This window comes from Drosophila navojoa, chromosome X (genome assembly GCF_054131105.1).
Source record: "Drosophila navojoa isolate 15081-1374.11 chromosome X, UAZ_NAV_1.0, whole genome shotgun sequence".
Classification (NCBI taxonomy): domain Eukaryota; kingdom Metazoa; phylum Arthropoda; class Insecta; order Diptera; family Drosophilidae; genus Drosophila; species Drosophila navojoa.
Window position 1 is genome coordinate 1,965,856 of NC_142895.1, and position 13,027 is coordinate 1,978,882.

Genomic DNA, 13,027 nt, shown 5'->3' on the forward strand with positions numbered 1-13,027 from the left:
TAAAGATATATCAAGGGCCATCGACTGCCGGATACATCAGAGAGAAACTATATCTCATACCCTTTTATAGCTCGAATCTAGATTAGGAATACAATAGATGCATATGCTACTTGAGGGCGTTGCTAAATGATATATTCCATAACAAATGCAGTCTTAGAACTCAACTCCTATAAGTGCTAGATTTAAGTCTGTGAAGCACTTCAAGAGCTCGACTGGACGAGCATGAGGCAGTCAGTAGGGCCACGTTCCGGGATACGAGCATATAAAAAGAGAAAGACATTATTTTGGCCAACAAATGAGCCGCATCATTATCGGCAACAGCATCGATGACATGACCAACGCCGAGTGTTGTCAGCCGTTGCTTTTGTTATTGCCCAACACTTTTTGTGAGTATTGGACAGTGCTTACATATATTTTTACTGCGCAGCGTTTAAGTTTTATGAGCTGCTCGGCGTGTGGAGCCGAAGCTTAACGACAGCAACAGCTGCTGGCAAGCAAGACAATCTCTCTCTCACGCACTCTATCCCTCTCTCTCTCTCTCTCTATCTCCCCTTCTCTCCCTTCCCTCTCTCTGTGTATTGCTTCTGTCCAACTGTACTTGAAATTTTGGTTTAATTTGCATGGCTGAAGGCGCTTTCGAGTTGCACTTGAGACAGACGCAGCTTGTTTTTTGGTCTATGGCACAGTCAAGTGCCACTCGACAGACAAAGAGAGAGAGAGAGAGAGAGAGAGAGAGAGAGAGAGAGAGAGAGAGAGATCTACTCAAAACGAAAGACTCAAGCCAAAAACTTGCGCTCGATAGGAATGTATTCCCAACATCGGGTCAAACTAATCGCCGAATGCGATTCTCGTGTCATGTGTGAACAGGAACTCTTGAGTTTTCGTTACAAGGATTACAAGCTGCGAATCCACTTGGCACATGACGCGCGCCCCGCTTCTCGCACCACCTGCACGTCGCATTGTTATATCACTCATGCTCCTCCCTCTGCTCCTCCTCCACCAGCGTCTTCTTCTTCTATCTCTACTACTTTGTCTTTTTTGTTCATTGTTGTCAGTGGTTGAATTTGGCGCTTCCCTTTTTTTCCTTTATGTAGCTCGTCCTGCATTGTCCTTTACACGCTGCTGTAACTTAATCCGCTTAGCTCTGCCTCTATCTCTCTCGCTCTCGCTCTCGCTCTCTCTTTATCTCCCTTTGAACACTTGTCAGCAGTTGCCCCTGAAGCGTCAGCCACATTAACAAATATCGCACACACACACACAAGTGTTTGATGAGCTCACAGCCGAAATTGATTGATCGATCGATCGCCACAGGATATGGATAATGGTTAAGCTAGAAGACAGCCCAACGAATAGAATTTCAAGGTACGTACGTACGTACGTATGTAAGGAAATGGATTGAGATATCAAGGCCTCATGTACATATATAAGCGTGAGCTACTTCACGCTCACTTAAAGTTACTCGCTATAGATACTCCTTACTTCTAGACATTGGCACTCGATTCGATTGATATAACTTGACTATGAAAGCGAGGTTTATCAAGTGCTCCTTACATAAGTCTCTAAGACGTTACTGCTCTACTTTATATGTTAGCCTCTGATGAGGCTCTTAATATTACGCGATATTTTCTGTTATCTGTGTGACATATTGTGTGATATATCTGCTCCTTAGCAACTCCTCATACAAGTTTATCAATCAGCTACTCGTTATTTTCATTGGTTACTCGTTATACGAAGCTTCTCGTTGGTACCATTGATCCACTAATAATACAAGTCTCCAGCTCAACTATCTCCTGCTCTTAACTTATGAATCAAAAATAGAAAACTAGACTCCACTTTAACTTCCATTCTCCACTCTTTACTCCCTATTCGCTGCACTTTTTGATATGTTTCCTCGATAATTGAGCGAATTTTAATGCCATTAGTCAAAAATCTTGGGACAGCATCTGCTTTCAGTTCATTTACATTGATTTGAATATATTTCCTTTTGGCACTCGTCGCGCGTCGCTCCCACGGTCAACGCTTTTACCATATCCGATTATCGGAAACGGATGAGCACAAACTGTGAGCCGACGGGAATTGGCGAGCAAACAAACAAAGGCGGGCAACGAGCTGGCTAAACCAAATAGGAACTGATACCGGCGAAGCGATTGCAACTGCGTCTTAATTTCGAGCCACGAGCATTACATAATCAACAGCAAAACAACTGTTCCTTACACATTCTCTCTCTCTCTGTCTCACTCTCTTCTGGGTTTTATGGCTCTGACAAAGGAAAAGCCGCAACGACCCTTGAGGTAATAGAGAATAAAACAAAGCCATACCGACGCGAATTCGCTAGAAATGCCACGCGGTAATCACAAATATTGACATTTCCTTAACATTCAAACAGAGACAGAGACAGCTCTATCTCTATCTCTCTCTCTCCCTCTCTCTGTAGGTAGGTAACCTTATACCCACTTTTGGGCTTCATTCACAATAGCCACACATTGTGCCTATCAATAAATAGCACAAAGCACTTTTTGTGCTCAACAATTCACGATTCTCGATTCATTCGTTTATGAGTTCATTGGGTTTCCAAATTGGGCTGGTTGGAGAGCTTCGATAAAAACTATCCGATTACTTCAGCCTGCATTTCACACGCTCATCCAACGTTCCCCGTATTCTTATCATGTTCTCCAAATTGGCCTGGTCAGCTGGTTCGACATTTGTCTTCAATTAAAGATGAGTCGGGAAAATCTGTTTAGGGTAATACTTAATATTCGATATTTCCTTTAGGCGAAGCAGGCTTAGAAATTGTATTCATATATAATTATTTTCTTCTTTTTATGTAGAGCAATATTATATGTTTCAAACTTCTTTCCATCTATTTTTTACAGTTTTTTCCAGAACTGAGAATCAGAAGGATTTTCAAGAATAAAATATATAAAAGATAATTTGGCGCTTAAATTTATTTAAGACAAAACCCATAAAAGGCTTCAACCACATAACAAATCAATTTCAGATTTAAGAAAACTACCTGAATTACCCTCGTAAAGGTAGAGCCATAAAATACCTTAACCACTGAGCCAAGATTTTACCTGTGAATGAGGAACGACGCCAAGCAATTAAGTAGATCTAAGGAATAAGAAGAAATGATGCTGAGAGTGATGCGAGTGGGAGAAAATAAGAAAGCGTAATGGGAAGATATAGTGTAAGATATAGAGCGAGGCAGAGAGAGAGAGAGAGAGAGAGAGAGATAGTAAGAGCAAGGGAAAGATAGAAAGAGATATGGCAAATAGGAGCGATAGGGATTGTAGAAGAAAATTCCAGATATATGTACTTAGAGAGATGGAATAACAAAGAAACAGAGACAGAGAAAAAGAGAGAGGAGAGCAATGAGGTAGAGAACGGAGTGCGAAGAGAGAAAGTCAGATAAACTCATGCTCGCGAGAGCAATTTAGTGATTGAGGGAGGCAGAGAGAAGAGATAATCTCGTAGCAGTGAGAACTATTTAGAGATAGAGAGAGAGACAGATATACTCTTATCTATCAAGAAATTTTTAGAGATCAAGCAAGAGGTATAGATATATATAAAGGGAGCTAATGTCTTACTAGTGGGAGCGAGAGAGACAGCGAAATCAATCTAAAACTGTTTGTGTTGAGATCGAGCAAGACAGAGAGAGAGAGAGAGAGAGAAGCAAGATAATCTCGTACTAATGACAGTTATTTAAAGTTAAAGCGCGAGGGACAATGAGAGCTCTTGCTTCTCTTTTGGTCAGCTTCTCTGCATATTTTTTGTTTTCTGGGCTAAATTAATTTCAAGGAATTCGCCGAAAATAAAGAATGAAAAAAATGTTTCGCAACTATTCGCGTGCTTTCATGAATCCGAAATGCGAGCTATCATATGACTGCGAAATGGCGTAGAGCACAACAAAATGAGGAGCTTCATCGCATCGTCCACATGTCGACCACAACAAAGAGACCTGCTGTCGCCGTCGCTGTCGCCGCTTGGGGAGTTGTGTGTAATCTAGACTCGCTCAGCGCCGCAGCTATTCAAGAGCTAATAATTATAACAGAAGTGCCCGGGCAGCCTGCCGCCTGTTGTGGTATCCACTCCTCGCACCGGCACGCCCCCTCGCCCGGCTGGCCTTATAATGTGTTTAATGGCGCCGCATTATCCACACATTGCCTGGCCGAGGCCGAGGCCGAAGCCGAAGCCTTAAATTTGCACAGTTCGTCCTTTGGGCCAGCAGAAATTACTTTGTTTAATTTTTGTGTGTTTCCTGTCTCTCTTCTTATGCGTATGTGTGTGTGTGTGCATGTGTGTGCATGTGTGTTTGTTCTTGCTTCAAAGCAACATTGTTAAGCCGCACCACATGCAGACATACTTTGTGTTTGACCACATGGCATAATGAGTCTGTGTGTCCTGCCTGCAGAGGACATGCGACTAAAACCAGCTCAGGTGTGCGTAGGTGTGTGTGTGTGTGCGCGCGTAGGTGTCCACATGGGTCGCCGGACACCAGGATATTTGCGGTTGTGCAACAAAAATAACCCATTCATTCGTTTGTGCGACTAACTGCAAAATTTGAATGCCCTTGAATGTCCTTGGTGGAGCATTAACACTCGATTAGTTTATTGATTGACCATCAGCACGATTGGCACTTCAAATGCCTACTCCTGTAAGGGTGTATAGATTCCTATAAGTTTAGATGAATTGGCAGAGAAATTGACTATTCATTTGGTTATTACTTTCCCTTCGATTGGTCAATCTTCAATCAGTTCTATCAGTAGTCGAAATTGTATCAGTCAATAGCTCAATCTTTTAAAAATCTTTTACCCAATAAACAATTTCTTCACCAGCAACAATCACTACGTTTATCCTTCAGTCAGTCAATCACTAATTTCAGTCAACGTCCAATTCATCAGCTAATGACTCAATATTTAATCAATCGTAGTCACTGCAGGTCAGTAACCTTTTGTCAATCACTACAAGTCAATCATCATCAATCACTACAAGTCAATCACAGCAAGTCAATCATTGAATGTCAATCACCATATATCACTACAAGTCAATGACTACAAGTCAATCACCATCAATCACTACAAGTCAATCATTACATGTCAGTCACTACAAGTCAATCACCATCAATCACTACAAGACAATAACCATCAATCACTACAAGTCAATCACCATCAATCACTACAAGTCAATCACTACAAGTCAATCACCATCAATCCCTACAAGTCAATAACAATCAATCACTACAAGTCAATCACCATCAATCACTACAAGTCAATCACTACAAGTCAATGACTGCAAGTCAATCACCTTCAATCATTACAAGTCAATCACCATTAATCACCACAAGTCAATCACCATCAATCACTACAAGTCAATCACTACAAGTCAATGACTGCAAGTCAATCACCTTCAATCGCTAAAAGTCAATCACCATCACGACAAGTCATTCACTACAAGTCAATCACTACAAGTCAATCATTACAAGTCAATCACTATCAATCACTACAAGTCAATTGCTACAAGTCAATCGCTAAGAGTCAATCATTACAAGTCAATCACAAGTCAATCACTATCGCTATCAAAGTCAACCGCTACAAGTCAATGGAATGATCAATCAATCTACATTAGCCCCAATCAATCGACAGTCCACGATCATGTTCAATCAACTGCCAGTTACTCTCTAATGATTGATTGCTATTGGTCAATCAGCCTTTGGGTCGATCTTTACCATGATCCCATTCAGTGCGTCAATCTTCAATCAAACACCATCAATCACTGAGTCAATCAGCGCACATACGTTAGTTAATCACTATCAATTTGATCGTTCTCTCGAGTTTACTGAAAACACGTTTTGATTTTTTTTTTTTTTTATTTTATTTTATGCATCCAAAGAAGAAACAGATAATTTTAACAGCAATTGCAGCAATTGCATTTCCAAATGTGGGCTCTACCAGAATTTAGAAGAACTAGTTAGTAGTTTTGAAATTTGTGATCGATTCTGTGGGAGGGAGGTACGATTAGTAAAAGTACAGATGGGGAATCAACGTAAACCTACCCAATACGTGTGACTCGACTGTTTGCTCCGTGTGATACGTCCGCTTTAGATCTGTGTGTTGCATGCCATGCCCTACGAGAGATAGAGCGGGATAATGACATTGTCAATGGAGTAACACTTACTGGATGTACCGGAACACTTACGCCCAACGAAATATTGATAGGGAAATATACAAATACATATATATTCATGTCTTTGTGTTTCGTGTTTGCCTCGACGACTGTCGCTCACTTTTAACTTACAAGCTAGGTAGAACACAAAAAAAAAAACAACACAAACGAAAAAAATAATAAACACGAAAACACAAAAATTATACTTTGAATTTTGGGAAAATTTTCCAAAAATAAAATAAATGAAAAATTTGAGAAAATAAAATTGATGTAGCCACGTATAAATGCTGTGTAGAACTGAGCTCTGAACATATTCCGTTTTCCCATCTGAATGTGGCTGACAGTTGGGCCGGTGCTCGGCCTACTTGATTCATTCACTTTCGTTTTCATTGCGCCCGGATTCCGGAAAAGTCTCGAACTCCGCTCGGATATTTGCTTTTGTTCTAAATACAAACAGCTCGGGGGCTCTGAGCGAGGTAGGCGGTGGCGGGTTTGTCTTGGGTCTCGTCTCCAGTCTGGTTTGGTTTTTGGTCACATTTTGTGTGCCTGTGTGTGCGTGTGTGTGTGTGTGTGTGTTTGTGTTTGTGTTTGTGTTTTTAGCCTGGTCTCAAATTGCACAAGAACAAGCAAACAGGCACAAGGACAATAAGAATGAAAACCAAACCAAGCCGGATTAGTGGTATGACGTCCCTTTTTCATTTTTCCCGGCTCTTCTGGACCAGCGCTCGAGTCGAGCCACATTATTTGTGTGTGTCTGAAAAAGTTAATTAAGGGTTTCACAGTTTATGGAAAATGTCAACCGAAATATATGTATGTGGACCAATTGCTGTCAAGGCAACCAGTCAACAGATCTGCCCGCCCCACCCCACTGCCGTCCGCTCGCACAGCCTCCCCCTGCCGCCTCGCCCAGATACACCTAACGGACATCACCCGCAGCGTTATTGTGGCCATAATTAGCTGCGGCCAAACACTAATTGTGCTCTACCTAGGCACAGCTGTGACTCCATCCATCCATCCATCCATCCAGCCATCCATCCAATCATGGCCTCTCCCCTCTCTCCCATTTCGTGCTCCGTTTCGAATTCGGCTCTCGGCTTACAGCATTTGTAACTATTTGCTGCAGCGCGTATCGCATTGCAGACACCCGCAGTGTAACTGGTACAGTCGGCCAAGTCAACTGCAACGGCCAAGTGGCTGACTGTACCGGCCCTTCCTTCCGTGGGGTCGTCCATCACATCTCAGTCACGCTTCAATTATGATTTTGTCTTTATTTCAATTTTCAAGAATTTGTTTCGGAATATACATTTCGTTTCTTTTTATTTTCAATATTTTCCAATACTGTTTAGCTTCTGTTCACCTCTCTGTACCCTCGCTCTACCTCCATCTCTGTCTCTCTCTCATTCTTCCACCTCTTAGTCTTTATTAGTATAAGTACTGGTCTTTCTTTCATGCTCTCTCTGTCTCACTCTCTCTCTCTTTCTCTTTCGCATATTGTCATTCTCTCTTTGATTAGCCTTTGTTATTAGTTTATTATGATTATATTGGGTATCTCCCTGCCTTTTCAGTGTTCTCCTACATATTATCTATATCTTTCTATATCACTGAGTCTCTTACCTCTTTATTACTCTATATAGATATGTATTCTCTATCTCTCTCTTTCTCTTTCGCACATTACGATTCTCTCTTTCATATCCCTTTTCAGTTTTCTCCTATCATCTATATCGCTCTCTGTTAAAGCTTGAGTCTATCAACCCAACTTGCTCTAAGTTCTTCCTCTGTTGGGAACTACATCTTTATTACGCTATATAGATATGTTTTCTCTATCTCTCTCTCTCTCCCTGTTTCTCATTCTGCCTTACTTTCTCTTTATTCTAATTTTAGCTCTATTTAACTCTTTATCTCTGTATCTAGCGCTTTCCTCTCACTCTGTTTACGGCCCTACCTCTACCATACCCTCTCTGATCTCTGTTTTCTTCCTCAATATCTCTCTCTCTCTCTCTCTCTCTCTCTCTCTCTCCATCTCTCTCTCTCACTCTTGTCTTGTCTTTCTTCATCAGCCCTAATCTAATTCTGATGTTACTAAATGCTTGCATATGCATTTTCCACAGAAAGGGGGTTTGCCCCTTTAATTAGTTTAGCGACAATTCCAATAGCTGCCCACATGACGCAAAACCGCAGCAACAACATATCCGCATCCGCATCCGCATTCGCATTGGCATCCATTCTGTTGTCCTTCTGTTTCGGCTTCCGCTTGCAGGCCGCAAAATTAAAAAATATATATATTTGATTTGTTGCCAATTGTCAACTGAAACTGGAAATGCAACTGGACATCGGCGTGGAACTGCGACGCGGTGAACTGTGACCCCGTTGACCTTTTGTGTGGCGCGTGACAGTTACCCATTTGAATGCTCTGCATCACGCCGGGTGGTCCATTGACATGCAATGCGCACGCGTTCCCTCACCCCTGTCCAAGCCATCGATCTCTCTTCCTCTCCCTCTCTCTCTCTCTCTCTCTCTCTCTCTCTCTCTCTCTCTCTCTCTCTCTCTCTCTCTCTCTCTCTCTCCCTCTCTCTCGTTTCGTCGCTCACTCTCTGTACGTCAGTCTCGCCCTCATTCTCAGCCTTGGTTTTAACCTCATTTCAAACCTCTTCCACTTCCTCTTCCTTTTCCTGACCCCTAACCCCTAGCTTCTCCCTGAGCCTTGGCTTCATTTCTATTCGCATCAGCAACATCATCGATATTAGTCTCCGCATCGGTCACCTCATGAGCATTAGAGCAAGCATTAGCATTAGCATTGTCATTGGCATTAGTATTAGTATTAATATCAGCCTTAGACTTATCATTAGCATTAGCGTTGACATTGACAGTGGTATCAGTATTAACATCAGCATTGGGATTGGCATTAGCATTGGCATTGGCCTTAACGTTTATACGAATATTAGCGTAAGCATGAGCATTAGCATATGCATTAGCATTGATATTAGCATTAGCATTACCATTAACATTCGGCTTACAAATCAGCATTAGCATTGACAATAGCGTCAGCAATAATATCAGAGGATAAATTAGTATTATCATTAGCATTGGCATTAGCATTAGCATTACCACTAACATTCGGTTTAAAATCAGCATTAGCATCAGTGGACATATTAGTATTTTCATTGTCATTAGCATTAGCTAAAGCATCTACACGAGCATTACTATTAGCATTAGCATTGGCATTTACATTAGAGTGAGCATTGAGCATTTGCATTAGCCTTGGCTCACGCATCAGACTTCACATTAGCATCGCCATCAGTCGTCCTCTCCCTCCCCCTTTAACGTTCTCTGCCTCAACATCATCTAGTTCTAACTCTCGCTCATGGCACCCCCTCTCCTCTCCTTTCGCCCTCTCCCACCGTCAGTCTCTGTTTCGATGCTCACCCTCCAGGCTTTGTCCCATTTGCTTTGTTTCCAAATATTTGCAGCATAATGCGTAAATGTTTCCAGTCCAAACATTGCCCAATCAACCATCCGCATTCGCACACGCATTCTGCGACTAGTTTTAAATTAAATTCGTCGTGGGCGTTGTCAATCGATTTAAAAGGGATGAAGTCCATGTGTGACCCATAGGTCGCATAGGTCACTCAAAATAGATCGTTTGCCTCTTTGGGGGCAGCAGGCCGAACCGTTGCCCATTAATATAAAAATAAATGTATTTCGAATATAAAAATCCAAGTTAGAAACTTTAATTATGTTTTCCTACTCTATGAGTTCATTATTTGCCGGCTCTTTTGTGGCAACTGTTGGAAGTTACAGAGTTTTATTGTAGGACATAAACATATGCACGTGTATCGTGCATGCTAACGGTGCACACGTATAGCTTGATGAGGCTGTCCGTCAGTCTCCCGAGGCATTAGACAATGAATCAGTCAATTATTCAGTCAGTCAGTCAATCAGCTAGTCAATTATGCAGCCAATTGATTCAGTCAATCAACCAAACCTTCATTTGGTCTATGAATCAGCTAAAATAGCTATCAGTCAGTTCTTCAATCGAATCAATTGATTGAAATTCGCCAATCAAACAGTCAATCATTCAGTTAGTCATTCAATCAGCTTTTCAATTATGCAGCCAATTGATTCAGTTATTCAGTCAATCAATCAAACCTTCATTTGGTCTATGAATCAGCTAAAATAGCTATCAGTCAGTTCTTCAATCGAATCAATTGATTGAAATTCGCCAATCAAACAGTCAATCAGACAGTTAATCAGTCAATCAGCTATTCAATTATGCAACCAATTGATTCAGTTATTTGGTAAGTCAATCAGTCAACCAATCAAACTATCATTAGGTCTATGAATCAGCTATACATAGCTACATATACTACTATCAGTCAGTTCTTCAATCAATCAATTTATGGAAATTCACCAATCAAACAACTGATCTATCAATTAGTCCATCCACTGATCTGCCTATCAGCCAATTAGTCAGTCAATCAATTAACATCCATCAAGCTGTCAATCAATCAGTCAATCATTCAGTCAACAAGACAGTCGCTCTCTCTAAATATATTCTTCCAGAAATTCTCTCACATCGATACCAGTTGGAATGATTGAAAAAGGCGCGTTGATTCAGCTTTGGTCAATCATGGATGCAAGCCCAAGTTTCATATGCTCCTTCGACAAGTACAAATGGAGCATATTGATGCTATTTCCGTCCTGTGTTCAACTTAATCCTAGCTTGGGCTTTGGGTGGTCCCCCCTCCAGCAATTCGATAACTCCAATCTGTATCGCAATTAAGTTGGACGAAGTCAGAACTTGATAATCGCTCGAGCATTTGACCTGCTAAGGTCGAAGGCCTAATAACTCTATAAGCAATTAGAGGGCAGCGCTCAATCTCTCCGTCCGCATCGCTGTCTCTCTCTCTCACTCCTACGCGCTGCACACAATCGCTTGTCTACCTATGACGGACGGGTTTGTTGAGCAACAGATCCAGATACATATATCTATATCTGAGCGCTGACTAATGATGCCAGCGAGCACAAAGTGCAAGCGGAGGCGACAGCTTACTCCATTCAGGCGCAAAATGATGAATTATTGCTTTCAAATATCCACGAGAGAAACACAAAGCAAGCAGAGAGCTACGAAAAAAAGAACAGGGAAACAATATAAATTGATATTTAAGTATTCGCTTTATAAGTTGATTCCTTTCAATGGGCAACAGATCCTTTGACGCTCCACCGAAGCCATGGGAAAACTGTCTCTAATTGATTATTGCAACTGCTGCAATCATTTTGTGCTTGGCTAGGGCTGAGAGCCAATGGAACCCCACTGTTGTAAGGTTGAAAGCAGGTGCTGTACTCATATTAGATGTATTGCTTCTAATTACGAGATATGTTGACTCTATTCTCTAAAGTCTCTGAGTTTGTCTAATTGACTGATTCGTTGACTGTTCGATTGACGGACTGAGAGTTGAATAGATTGACTGACTGACTGCTAGATAGATGAGTGGGTGACTTACCGTTTAGCTGAATAAAATTATTGATTGATTGACGGAGCTTTAGACTCATTAATCGATTGATTGACCAATTTATGGATGGATTGATAGACCAATTGAGCAATAAATATTTGGATTGACTGATTGCTGACTAGCTGAAATAATGATTGATTGGTAGATTGAACAATTGTTTGATTGACGGATTGACTGATTGATTGCCTAACAGATGGATTAACTCTTTGATGGCCTGGTATACGGCCTGATTGAATGATTGACTGACCAATTGATTGATTGATCTATTGATTGACTGCTTTGAAAAACTAGTTGACTTTCCCTAAACTTTACTTGATTGATAGATTGACCTAGTCTATTCGCTTTTATTTGGATTATCGATTGAAGTCTGTTACAAAATGTTGATTGAACGCTTAAGAACCAGCTGATTGATTTGCCAATGGTTTGATTGAGCAAACAATTGAATAAAGTCGAAGCCAAAGATAATTTCATTTCCATTCAGCTAAGTCAAAGTTGATTAGACGAGAAATATGAAAATTGAAAATACTGAAATGGCAAAGAGTGCGGAAAATCGATGAACTTGAGGGGGGGTGTAATGAAAGGGAGCTCTGAAAAATGGAAATAAAATTAACACACTTCAAATGGTTGGGCGCAATAAATAAAATGCGTTTTGCAGCAAGTGCGACATCAACGACAAAATAACAATGCAATAAATCACTTATTGGCAACGGAGGGCGGGCGGGGGTGGCGGACGACCAGGAGGACGACCAGAGCAGGCGCAGGAGTCGGGGTAGGGGTAGGTGTTGCCAATTGACAGGGCCGTGCTGAAGGGCAGGGGGTTCTGCTCTCTGGTCTGCGCTGATAAATTGCCAGGCAATGCCGAGGGCAACAACAACAAGCAGCAGGCGAAGGAGGAGGAGAAGGAGAAGGAACTGCAGCTAGCTAAATGCAGACTGTGTAATTCGTATCTGTGAATCGCATTCGCATCTGTCAGACACGCAGTTGCATTTAGCAAATTGCCAAAAGTCGCATCCCAGCCTAAAAGCCAAATGTGGTTTTTGCATTTTTCGACTAGTTAGAGCTATAGAATTGGAGACAGTGGACTAGACTATCGTACCTGATTTAATTTTTATTTTAAATTTTTGTTAAATTGTAATTTTCAATATATTTAAATTAGTAATTTATTTGCGTTTTTTCAGTTATTTACATTTTGAACTCAAATCAACAAAATATTTACCTTTTACTTTTTTCTTCAAGTCAGCAACCACTGTGCACACGATCTGCGCTTATGTTGCTAACGTTCTCAGTAAATGCATTGCTTCTATGTATAGCAACATGTTGCTGGGAATGTTGTGCAGCACTTGAAGATGGGCAAC

At 41.2% G+C, this 13,027-nt stretch overlaps 1 long non-coding RNA gene across 1 annotated transcript; it reads right to left on the reverse strand.

Annotated features, from left to right (window-relative positions):
• Nucleotides 1–5,846: 5,846 nt before the first annotated feature.
• LOC149090518 (uncharacterized) lies at nt 5,847–6,528 on the reverse strand. The gene is made up of 3 exons (XR_016197534.1): nt 6,196–6,528; nt 6,053–6,124; nt 5,847–5,995 (listed from the first exon to the last, which is right to left on the reverse strand). It is a non-coding gene; the product is annotated as an uncharacterized LOC149090518 (long non-coding RNA).
• Nucleotides 6,529–13,027: the final 6,499 nt, after the last annotated feature.